This window comes from Ammospiza caudacuta, chromosome 18, assembly GCF_027887145.1.
Source record: "Ammospiza caudacuta isolate bAmmCau1 chromosome 18, bAmmCau1.pri, whole genome shotgun sequence".
Lineage (NCBI taxonomy): Eukaryota > Metazoa > Chordata > Aves > Passeriformes > Passerellidae > Ammospiza > Ammospiza caudacuta.
Window position 1 is genome coordinate 10,539,789 of NC_080610.1, and position 11,141 is coordinate 10,550,929.

The window sequence follows — 11,141 nt, forward strand, 5'->3', positions numbered from 1 at the left end:
TCACTCTGAGCAATAAAGCCACTGCTGTCAAATCAGTGATTTTTACTGTCCAAGCACTGTCAGTCTGTGGCCATGTAACACTGAGTTTGAGACAAGGCTACATCTGAACTTTTGCCCTGAATGGTAGGAGAAGTTTCAACCATAGAGAGTTCTCCAGTGATAATTTGTTTCAAAGCAATATATCATTTCAGAGGTTTCAACAAAGTCTGGTTTTCACAGTCACTCTCTAACCAAACATCTGCAACTTCCAATCTCTTGCCCATATCAGTGGCCAGTGTACTGCCCCAAGAAACATGGGATATTCCTGTATGCCAGATACCACCAGAATTGTCAGAGTTTCCAGCAGTTTAAGGACCAGCTGACACAGCAACATGAGGATGAGTTTGCTGAATACAAACTGTGGCCACATGAAAGAAGGCATATGAACATTTCATCTCTCTGAAGAGTTATTCTGGGGAGACACTTGACCCTAATAAGATTCATTCACAATAACTTGAGAAACAATATAATAGCACACCACTACTGGATAGGAATCTGACCAATAACCAGTTCAGGAGTGGATGTATGACCTATCAAAAGCTGAAAGTGCATTGTTTCTTAAGGTTGGGGTTTTTTTGTTCAGACTTTCAAGACCAATGAGTAATTGATGCTATTAACATAAACAAAAGTAAGCCTTTGTGTAGTCCCAAAACCACAATTCCTTTGATCCATTCTTTAATGTGTGCCTGATTTTCAAGAACTTCTAATATTTCATCTTAAAGAAAAATGCATCTTATTCTTGAAAGAGCTGTGTGCACTGACAAAGGGGCTGGGGCCAAGAAGAGCTTGCTTCACTGACTGATGTACAACGAGCTGCTGCTGAACAGGTTCTGAGTGGCAACAGCTTCATGAGCCTTTTCTAAACCTCACAGTGAGCTTTAAATGGTGATCCAGAACAGCAGAGTCAAAATGTTCTACAAAAACACAGCCCAGCTGAAAAAAAGGAGGCAAGACAATGCTGTGAGAATCTTGATCAGTTTTGGCTCTGATAAACTCTCTTTTGGGATGAGATAGAGGAAGCAGGACATTGACAAGAGATATTATATGCAATCTAAAACCTCAGCAGTGAAAATACAACTGAGAGAATTCAGCCTAGCTGCTCTGGAACAGTATCTGCCAGGTTCTCTCCTCTGGAAAAAAAGAGCAGCACACACAGCTCATAAAAAAAAACAAACCCAAACCCGTGCATGGCATATGTTATCTAGCATGCATCCAGATGAATAAGCAAATCAATTTTTGAGTGATAAATGACTGTAAAAGATTTGCCACACCATGTGACTTTCACTGTAGTTTTTCCTATTTGGCGTGCTGGCTATTCAGGCATGAAGAGGAAGCAGACAGGTGATGTTACAAACAGTAAGGCCTGCCAAAGTCTATTTAATACCCTGTTTCAAGTTGTGCAAATCTGAGTCTTAAGAGAACAGTTTATTTTTTCTCCACTTTTACTTACAGTCACCAAGAAAGTATGACCTCAGCCTATCTTCTGTTCTTAATACTAACACCTGACACAAAAGAACCTTTGAAGTCTCCTGCTGGCCTCAAAGACACTATTAGGTCTTAAAATGAAAAAGCACTAAAAGGTTAAAAAAACGTCCATGTCAGTTCCAGCCCCTACTAGCACCACCTCTTCTAAATGTCATAATTATAACTTAATGGGTCCATCCCTCTTTTCTCTGAAAAATTACCTTACATCAGCAATTTGGCCTCTTCTGCTTCCAAGAGAACTTTTACAAGAAATCATCCCAGCTGAAATTCTTTTGAAATATCAAGCATTCAAAAGCAGTATTCTTTACTTAGGAAAAAAAAAGTTGTTTTGATAGTAATGTATTTGTGTTTGTAGAGCTTTAACAGTGGTTTCTATAACCTACTTGCTACCAGTTAGATTCTTGTAAGTTTTGTATGGATATTTTCGTGTGTATGTATGTGTACATATGCATACATATATGGAACGCAAACAAACCAACCCCACAGCTGTTAAAGAGAAATAAAGATTGCTATTGGCACTTGCTTAACAGTCAAACTTACTAAAATACCATTCAAGTAATTTTTCTCTACTTAGCCAAAGGGGGAAAAAATAAAGTCAGCAATTACAAGCAACTACAAAGGAATTAGATAAGCACTTCAAGAGTTTCAATAAGAGTAAAGGGTAGGTGCGTTCAGCCAAAGACAAGAACCATTTCTCTGGTGAGCCAGCCAGGCACAGCTCTGCACGAAGCGTGACGCGGTGGGAGCCGGGCTCCGGGGGACCCCGAGCGCAGCAGCCCCGGCTCCAGCCCCGAGCGCCGCCGGGCGCGGAGCGGTCAACGAGCGGCACAGCCCGAGGGCTCAGCACCCCATGACTGCCGCAGCAATTCCAGCCCGGGCCCGGCCGCCCCCGGAGCGGAGCAGCCCAGCACGGCTCCGGCCGCGCACCGCCGGCGGCTCCGGGACCGGCAGGGGCCGCCCGGCGCGGCCCCGCCTCCGCCCGCCCGCCGGCCCCGCGCCCAGCGCCCAGCGGAGGGGCGAGCGGAGCGGAGCGGAGCCCGCCGCGCGTGTGGGGCGGCCTCGGCTCCGCCCGCTCCCGCCGCCCAGCGGAGCCCGCGCCGCGCGCCCGGCTGTCAAAGCGGGGCGGCCCCGCGAGCCGAGGCCGGCGCTGGGCCTTTGTGCGCGGGCGCGCATCTGTCACCGCGTCCCGGGCCGCGCGGCGCACGTGGGGCGGCGGGCCCGGCCCCGCTTTGTGCCGCAGGTGCCGGGCCCGCGGAGCCATCTTGGGGCAGGCGGCGCCCCCCGGCCGCGCTCACCTGCACGATCTCGCCTTCGGCGCTCAGCGTGGCCCCCGCGCGGGAGAAGCGGCCCTGCAGCCCCGTGGTGTAGGTGGTGTAGTCGCCGCTGGGGCTGGACTCGAAGAGCACCACCTCCACGAACGCCGTCTCCTTGCCCAGCGCCGCGCCCGGCGCCGCGGCCAGCAGCACCCCGAGCAGCAGCAGAGGCGGCGGCAGCGGCGGCACGGGCAGCCCCGCGCCGGCCCCGCAGCCCCTCATCGCGCGGCGGGAGGAAGCGGCGCCCCGCCGCCGCGCATCTCTCCCGAGCGGCTCCAGCTCCGGGGCCGGGGTCCCGGGCCGGTCAGCGTCCCATGGCAGCGGCCCTCCCGCCGCGCTGCGCCCCGCTCCTCGCTGCCGCGCTCCCCTTCCCTCGCCCCGGCTCCTCTCCGCCCTGCCAAGCCGCTTCCCTTTCATCTGCTCCACGTGACGGCCACCACGGGGTTATCCCCGCCCTCCGCGCCGCGCTGACCCGCTCGGTCCCTCCCGCCGTGCACACACCGCCCGCAGCCCCGCCGGGCCCGGCCGAGCCCGGCGCTTGCCGTGGCTGCCGGCGGTCCGGCCTGGCCCGGCCCGGCCCCGCGTGGGTCTGAGAGCGAGCGGCACTCGGGACGGCCCTGCCGGGATCGGCTTTCCACGCGGCCGGGCCTGCAGGGCCGGGAGGCGAAGGGCAGCCCCGGAGACCTGTGGCAACCGCCTGGGCCCGCCGCTGCCGGGGCTGCTGCCCGGGGCTGCCGGGCTGCGGGTCCAGGGTCGTGGCGGCTCGGCCCGGCCGCTTCCCGGCGCTGCCGCGGCCGCGGGCCATGGCCGGTGCGTTAGGCGCGGACCCCGGGCGCGGTGGCACGGCCCGGGTGGAGGCGCCCCGGCGGGCGGAGCGGTGCCCTGGCAGCGCGGGTACCACGGGCACCCATTCTCCGCGGGCACCCGTCCTCCGCAGACACCGCTGCGCTGCCCGCCGGACGTGCCAGCTATTCGCAGGTGGCACCCGGCGGGCTCCTCGTTTGTATCTGGGCTCATCGGACCCTAATCCAGCCTCCTGAATCTGCGTTAGGGAGGCTGGGTTACCTAGGCTCATTTGCTTGGCTGTGAATGCAAGCCTACAAAACCTCCACCAATGATGAGGGGAAAATGTGTTGGTAATGATTTTCGGTTCAGTCTCGCACAAGAACTGGATGTCAGCCAGTTACACGTTTTTCCATTAAAAGTATGTACAGCTAAGTCATGGAACTCATTAATACGTGGTGTTACACAGTCTAAAAATATAACTCAGTGACAAGGAGGATTGAGACAAACTGATCCAAGATCCCTTGTTGGCTATGAAACACAATGTTTGGAAACAAAGCCCAGCCCTAATTCAATGGCAGAAGAAATAATACCATAGTCCACAAATGGCCAGCTCTTTTCCTAAATGTACTTTGTTACAGGTGAAGACACAAGGTAATGTCTTCCTTAGCATGACACAGTGAGCAATGTTAGCTTAACACACCATGGAGGATTTCTTCAGTGGCAAAGGGTCAAGAAGGGATTGCAGGACCATAACTCTGGGCTCCTACAGTAAGCCACAAAACACCCACCTAAGACTGCAGTACAGTGGATCAAAGGCCACAAAACTACTGCATGTTTAGAAAGGGACATCACTGTGGTGCACTATGCAAATTTAGATGTGGTCAGCAGATGATAATTTTTGATTACAGGTATGTTTCAGTACAATTTCAGAAATGCATGGCATCTAGTGTACTAAATAGAAGCGTTTTAATCCCTTAGTGCAAATTACCTCTACTTGATTTTCCTTCTCCCAAATGGCTGATGCTTAGCCAACATATGGTCTGCTACATCACAATCAACATAGGAACAGCTTAAACTGTCTGGAAGCTACCAACAGAAAAAATATGTGAATGGGGTTCTATACAGCAAGTGGACAGATCCTATGCCTGAAAAAAGAGTTGCTGAAGATCTGATCCATTCCACTTGGACTACAGACACAGCAAAATTGCCTTGGAGCAGCCTCACAGTCAAATACTGAGGAGTGACATGAGGCACTAGGTCTCAGGTCACCAAGTTCCCTCGACTTGGGCAGAAATCCAAGCAGGAAGTTACAGGAAGAGAATGGACTGTCTATCATTAAAGCATCGAATATTTCTAATTGGCATCCTGCCCAGCTGGCAGTATAGAGTTCACAATTCAGTTGTGCCATAATACTTCAGATATGTTTTCTTTTTTTCCCCCTTAATGACAAACTGAGGCCCAGGGTCTGAATACAGAAGTCTCAAGCATTTATAACTACAGCTGAGGACAGTGAGAGCTGTGATTTGAGCAAAACTAAATTATATGCAATGCCAAATGGTCTGAGAAAGTGTTCTCTAGGCACTCAGTCTCTTGTTTCAAGTAACAAGTGACAGAACCAGAGGAAAAAAACTCAGGTTTCATCAGGAGAGGCTTAGACTGGATATTAGGGAACATTTCTGCATGGAAAGAGTTGTCAAGTGTTGTATCGGGGGGCCATGGATAGAGGTGGAGTCACCATCCCCCTGGGGGATTTAAAAGATGCGTGGATGTGGCACTTGGGGACATGGTTTAGTGGCTTAGCAGTGCTGGAGGAATGGTTGGACTCAATTGTCTCACAGACATTTTTCAACATAAACAATTCTATAATTCTGTCTCAGAAGCAGGCAATCAACACTAGAGGATGCTTTTGACACTGAACTTCCTACACCTCATTTCCCTTGCAAAGAAATTGATATTTTAGAACCCTCCTCCCTCTGCTCTGGAGAGAAAACAAAGTTAGTGAAGTAGCCACATAATACATACACAATGCACACACACACATATATATACACAATAAATCACATAATAAATGTGATGAACATTATAGAAAAAGCCCAAAACAATTTCCTCAGAGCAGACCAGCTGTCCATAGGAAGGATAAAAAGCCTGGTTAACTCATTCACCAGTCCAGGTGTTTTCAGGAACTGATAACTCGGACTACTGCCCACATTCCCTGTATGTTGCTCTGCAGAGCTTATTTCCTAAGTAAATTATATTGGACCCTCTTAATAAGCAATAGAACAAGTGCTATCCTTTTCCCAGTAAATTCAAGGACATGTATACGCCTGCCCTTGTTCCCTGAGACAGAATTGCACAGCAGAGAGTTTTCGGGCTGACTTGGAGCTTTGCTCGGACACACCCGGGCGCTGGCGGAGCTCTGAAGGAGCCGCGGCAGCTCCGAGGGCCGCGGGGCGGGGCCGGGCGGGGCGGGTGCAGCGCGGCACCGCCACCAGCGGGTGGCGCCCGAGAGCCGCCGGGGCCGCGGGACGTGCCCGGGGCGAGCGCGGAGCCAGAGCGGGGCTGGAGGGTCCGGCAGCACAAGGGTTAAAATATCTCCCACAGCCCCGAATCTTCTTCTTCTTCTTCATCATCATCATCATCATCATCATCATCATCATCATCATCATCATCATCATCATCATCTTCTTCTCCTTCTCCTTTTCCTTTTCCTTCTCCTCCTCCTTCTCCTTCTCCTCCTCCTCCTCCTTCTTCATCTATCATCTTCATCAAGCATCTCAGGCAAATCTTACCATTGCCCTTTGGCCCTGAAAGCCCATCGTATTTGACAACGCTTTTACTATAGATGCTTTACTAACAGAGCAAATCAGTGAGGATATCAGAGACAAACCATTATAGATTTGTCCCTCTCTGAACACCAGCTGCTACCTCTGGGGAGTCAGCAAATCAAAAATGTAGGAGGCAGGAGACGGATGATTTATGGAAGTGATGGTTTTGTCATTATCAGCAATTATTCTAAATTAAAGTAACAAACCATTGTAGCTTGTCAGCTTAATTAAAGAACAAAAAGAAAAGTTTTTGTCAGTGGATATTTGTACTAAGAAAAGAAATTCGTGCAAAGTGGCTTTGCCTCTTGCTATTTCAGGTTTGGAAACACAATTCAAGTAAATCAGCATTGAAGCAATGCAAAATAACCACTTGACTAGTCACAGCAACTTTGATTATAACAATTTTTCCTGAACAAAATTTGTAGTTAATGTTTGAATAGTTAAGGCAATGTTTTAAAAATATGTAGTCTGTCAAATCTGTAAAAACATGGTGACTGTGGAATCCTTCACCTCTCTGTACATATAATTGTCCACTGAAGGGATAAAAATAATAATTAATCAGGTCTGCAAAACTGAATTATGTAGATTGTACTGAAAATACCCTTATTTAGATAAATTCAGTCCTTTCTTTTTGCAAACTATTCCCCAATACACAGTACAAGCTCAAATTAGAGTTGCAAGAGGTTGCATTAGTGCTTGGTGCTTTCCTTCAGAGTCCTCACCAGGCAGGCACAGCAGATCATGTTACCAAAAGCAGAAAAAACAATTCTAAGAAACAAACGTGGGAAATTATTTCTATATGCTTTTTGGTCATCTAAAATCTCTGCAAGGAGTGTCAGGAACAGAATGGATTTGGAAAAAATGTGGAGCCATATTTTCCAAGATTCTCAGTATTCATTCTGCAAGAAAGACCCTCAAATGCATCCATAGAAATGTCATTTACTGTGCTGCTGTGTTCCTGAGGCTGCTCTGTATAACATCTACTCACTTCCAGTTACAGTTGCACTAATCCCAGACTGCTGTTAATTTCATGTGTTCATTAGCTCAATGCTTAGCAGTTTCCTCATTCATAATATTGAAGAAACCACCAATGAAATTTAATATCAATAACACACCCTGCATATTTCACATATTTATATACAATCTAGATATTGACATTTCTGTATTTCATTCAACATTGTTGTTAGTGTTTCTGGAGTAAATATAGGGTACAAGTTGCTGTTCATGAAGCCCTACTTCAAGTAAAAATATAAAATGAAGAATATTTAAACATTGCAGAATAAATTTGAACCACATGGTTAAAGTGTATGATGTATCAGCTGCTAACACTAATTGCAATATGAATGCTTTATGCTAAAGCCAAAAAATAGACATCACTGCTTCTGAGCACCAAAAGCAAAAAGCACTCTTAAAATGTTATTGGCTAAAATGAAGGAATTCCTACATTAACAATGGATTGATTCATGTGATAGTGAGTTAAGAAACTATTTATTTCATCTTGGGTTATCTATTATATTAAAGACTGACGTAAGTTAAAAGATCTGGCTGGCACTTTTAATTAATCACCTTAAAATCACTCATTTTCCAAATTTAACTACTAGAACAGGATCTGTTTAATTAGTAGATTAAGGGCTTTAGCTGTCCCTGTCTGTTTACATAAGAGTTATCATTAAAGTCAGTGCTAACAGAGCAAATCAGTGAGGATACCAGAGACAAACCATAATAGACTTGTCCCTCTCTGAACACCTGCTGCTACCCTGTGCCCCGTGGGGAGTCAGCAAATCAAAAATGTAGGAGGCGGGAGGAGATAGATGATCCTGACAATATCCCCCACATTTGGGGTCCTGAACTTATGGTGAAACAGAATTGATTCATAACTTGACATTTCCTGATAATTTCCCCTTCTCATACAGGGTCACATGACAGCTGGAGACAGGGTTCTGCATACAAAAGGGCACCCAGATGGAAGAATATAAGGAAATAAATTCAAAATTACAAAACAAGAAAGCTTCCAGGACTCTCAGGGGCTCTGGACTTCTAAAATAATTTCAAAGCCTAGGGAAGTTCTAAGAAATAAGAAAAGATTTTCCCTTTTAAATGCTGGCAGTGCTCCAAAGAAGAGCTGGCTTCTGCCAACAGGAAGCAGCCATCAAGTTTTCCTAAGCCTGGTTGTTTACCTCCCTGGGTATTTTCCAAGAAGAGGTTCCAGTTCTGAACCAGGATGCGCAAACAAAAAGACTTACTGGAACAGGAGCTTTTAGGTATGTGAGATTTCAAGTGAAGTGTTTTCCTCAGAGAGCTTGCTCAACATGTGAGACACTGGCACAAAAGCCAGAGCAGCATTGTTGGTTCCCTGGGACAGAACAGCAGCAAGTTCAGCCTCTCCTGAACTGTACTGCCCAAGCACATTCTGCAGAACCACCCCAAAAAATGCACTTACTGCATCATCTCAAGTCAGTGTAGGACCTTTGCCTTTTTTCTTTTGCTTGTGACTACCACCTCTAATGTGTCATTGTGCATCAGCATACACAGGTGAGCACAGCAGCTCCTGTGGCATCCCCAGAACCTCCAAATCCTGTGTGCTCTGCACAACTCTCTGGTTCACATTTTCCTGCCAGCAGGAGGAGAGAGCCCTGCAGGGGAACACTGTGCTTGGGACCAAGCTAGAAAGAGAAAAGCCAAGGAGATGAAGTAGGACTACACATGGGAATAGGTACTGCAATCAAACCACAGCAAAGCACCAGAGGTGCCAACAGCTGGACCTTTTAAAGGGAAAGGGAATCCATGCAATGGGAGCAGAATCAATAGAGCAGTAGAGGAATGGTGTGGGAAGGGGATGGGCCAAGCTGGTTGGAAGCAGAGGCCAGAACTACAAAGCAAAGCAATAACAACTACAACCTCCTCTTGACCTGTGGGATTCCTGCAGGGATCAGGACTGCCCACCAAACAGATCACCTGAGCTGAGCCCATTTTCCTGGCTGAGTGACCAGTGCTGTTTGATTCCCAGCTGGACTCTCTCAGGGACTGGCAGATGGCATAAACCTTCCCAAGGACATCCAGTGGCTATGTATAAAGATCTGTTTACATTACTAATGTTTGCAGAGTTTTCCCAGTAACTTTTCATTCTTCCAGAACTGGGCACAGGGTTGCCAACCTTTCTGTTTACTGTGGTGTGGATATCTTGTCTTCTTTTAAATTCCCAAACCATTCCCAGTGGTTTGCTCCAAGCTCTGAATGTGCAAGAGAAATTTCCTTCTCTGTCTGACAGAAAGAATCAAATCAAGAGATCTTTATCTCAAAATACTGCCATGTTCTTCTAAGTGGATAGATTTTCCCTTTCTATCAGCAATCCTTGGCAGTGTGAGGGGGAATAGGAAGCTGTCTATAGACTGGGACCTCTGCTCCTTAATAAACATGTCAGTTTTCTGGAAAAAGATAGTAAATTGGCAAACAAATGCCACTGTTACAAAACTATATAAATTTGTTAATTTCTGGTCTTGCCTGACACCAGTGAATTCTTGAGTTTCAGAGGAGACTAAAAATGAAGCAAATTGGAATTACAATGCAAGTGAAATTCAGGGGAAAAAAACCACTATGGAGATAGATATAAAGGAACATGCAAGGAATACTGTGAGCCTTTTATAGAGATTGATTGATCTCAAATTTACTGTTATCACTCAAAAAGACAATATATCATTTGACTGTTTTAAGAAAAATCACTGTGTCTTTTCCATGCTTTTCTGGTGGTAACCTGGGAACAATCACAGAAGCCAATGAAGCAGAATCCCTGTAACTTATTAAGTGTTAATGGAGAAGGGATGGGAGCTGAGTGAAAATCACCTTTCTGAAGGGCTTGCTTGTGGCAGGGTTAAGAGAAGGGAAAGCCAATGTCACTTTGGACAGCATGCAGGCAGGGTGGCAGCTCCTTGCTGATGATACAGATTCTGCATATTCCCTGAGTCTGAGAGCACTAAAACTTTGAAAAATGCACTCCTGAATCCAAACGTGTAATGACAAAATTTAAGAATAAGTAAAATTTGTTTACAGGTTTTGAACAACCTTGTTTTAGGCTGCTAAACAGGTTCTCTTCTCATTTAATCAGCTATTGATACAGGTATGGGAACACTCCAGCTGGTGTCAAGAACTTGGGGGCCTGGGCCACCATCCAAGTATTTTCAGACACACATTTGGCAAGCAAGCTCTTTCTCAGATTATCTTCTCTCTATGCCCCCCTCCTCCATTTTACTTTCCTCCCCTATTCCCCCTTTTTTCATGTGTAGATAACATTGAACACACATTTCTTTCTCTGTATCTGAGATTACACAAAGGTAAAGCCTCTCCACCTTCGTTAAACAAAATTATTTCCTCTGCTGGGTTGGCCACCTGGAACATAAAACATAAAGCTGTTTTAGCAGGAACTAATGTGGTTTCTGGCAGGACAACCAACAGAATCCTCATTGGCACATCCTTGGTGGTGGTGCTGAACCCCCCAGCAGGGTGAGAAGCATTCTTGAGTCACGTGGATCACAGGATTAAATCAAATGACTGAGAAAAAGAAAAATACAAAGACCAGAATGTGTAAACAGTGAAGGGGGGAAAAAAGTGGAAATCAGAGATAAACTTGAAGACTTTTTGTTAAAACTCTCTGAAAGGGTGTCACAGTGTAAGACCAGCTTTATGGACCTTTTCTTAG

General features: G+C 46.7%; 1 protein-coding gene across 1 annotated transcript in view; it reads right to left on the reverse strand.

The window, feature by feature from the left end:
* ZNRF3 (zinc and ring finger 3) overlaps positions 1 to 2,992 on the reverse strand; it is a 66,236-nt gene extending 63,244 nt beyond the window's left edge. Inside the window, exon 1 of the mRNA XM_058816419.1 lies at positions 2,820 to 2,992. The gene's annotated coding sequence lies outside the window, so the exon portion shown is untranslated. The remainder of the gene's footprint in view (positions 1 to 2,819) is intronic.
* Positions 2,993 to 11,141: the final 8,149 nt, after the last annotated feature.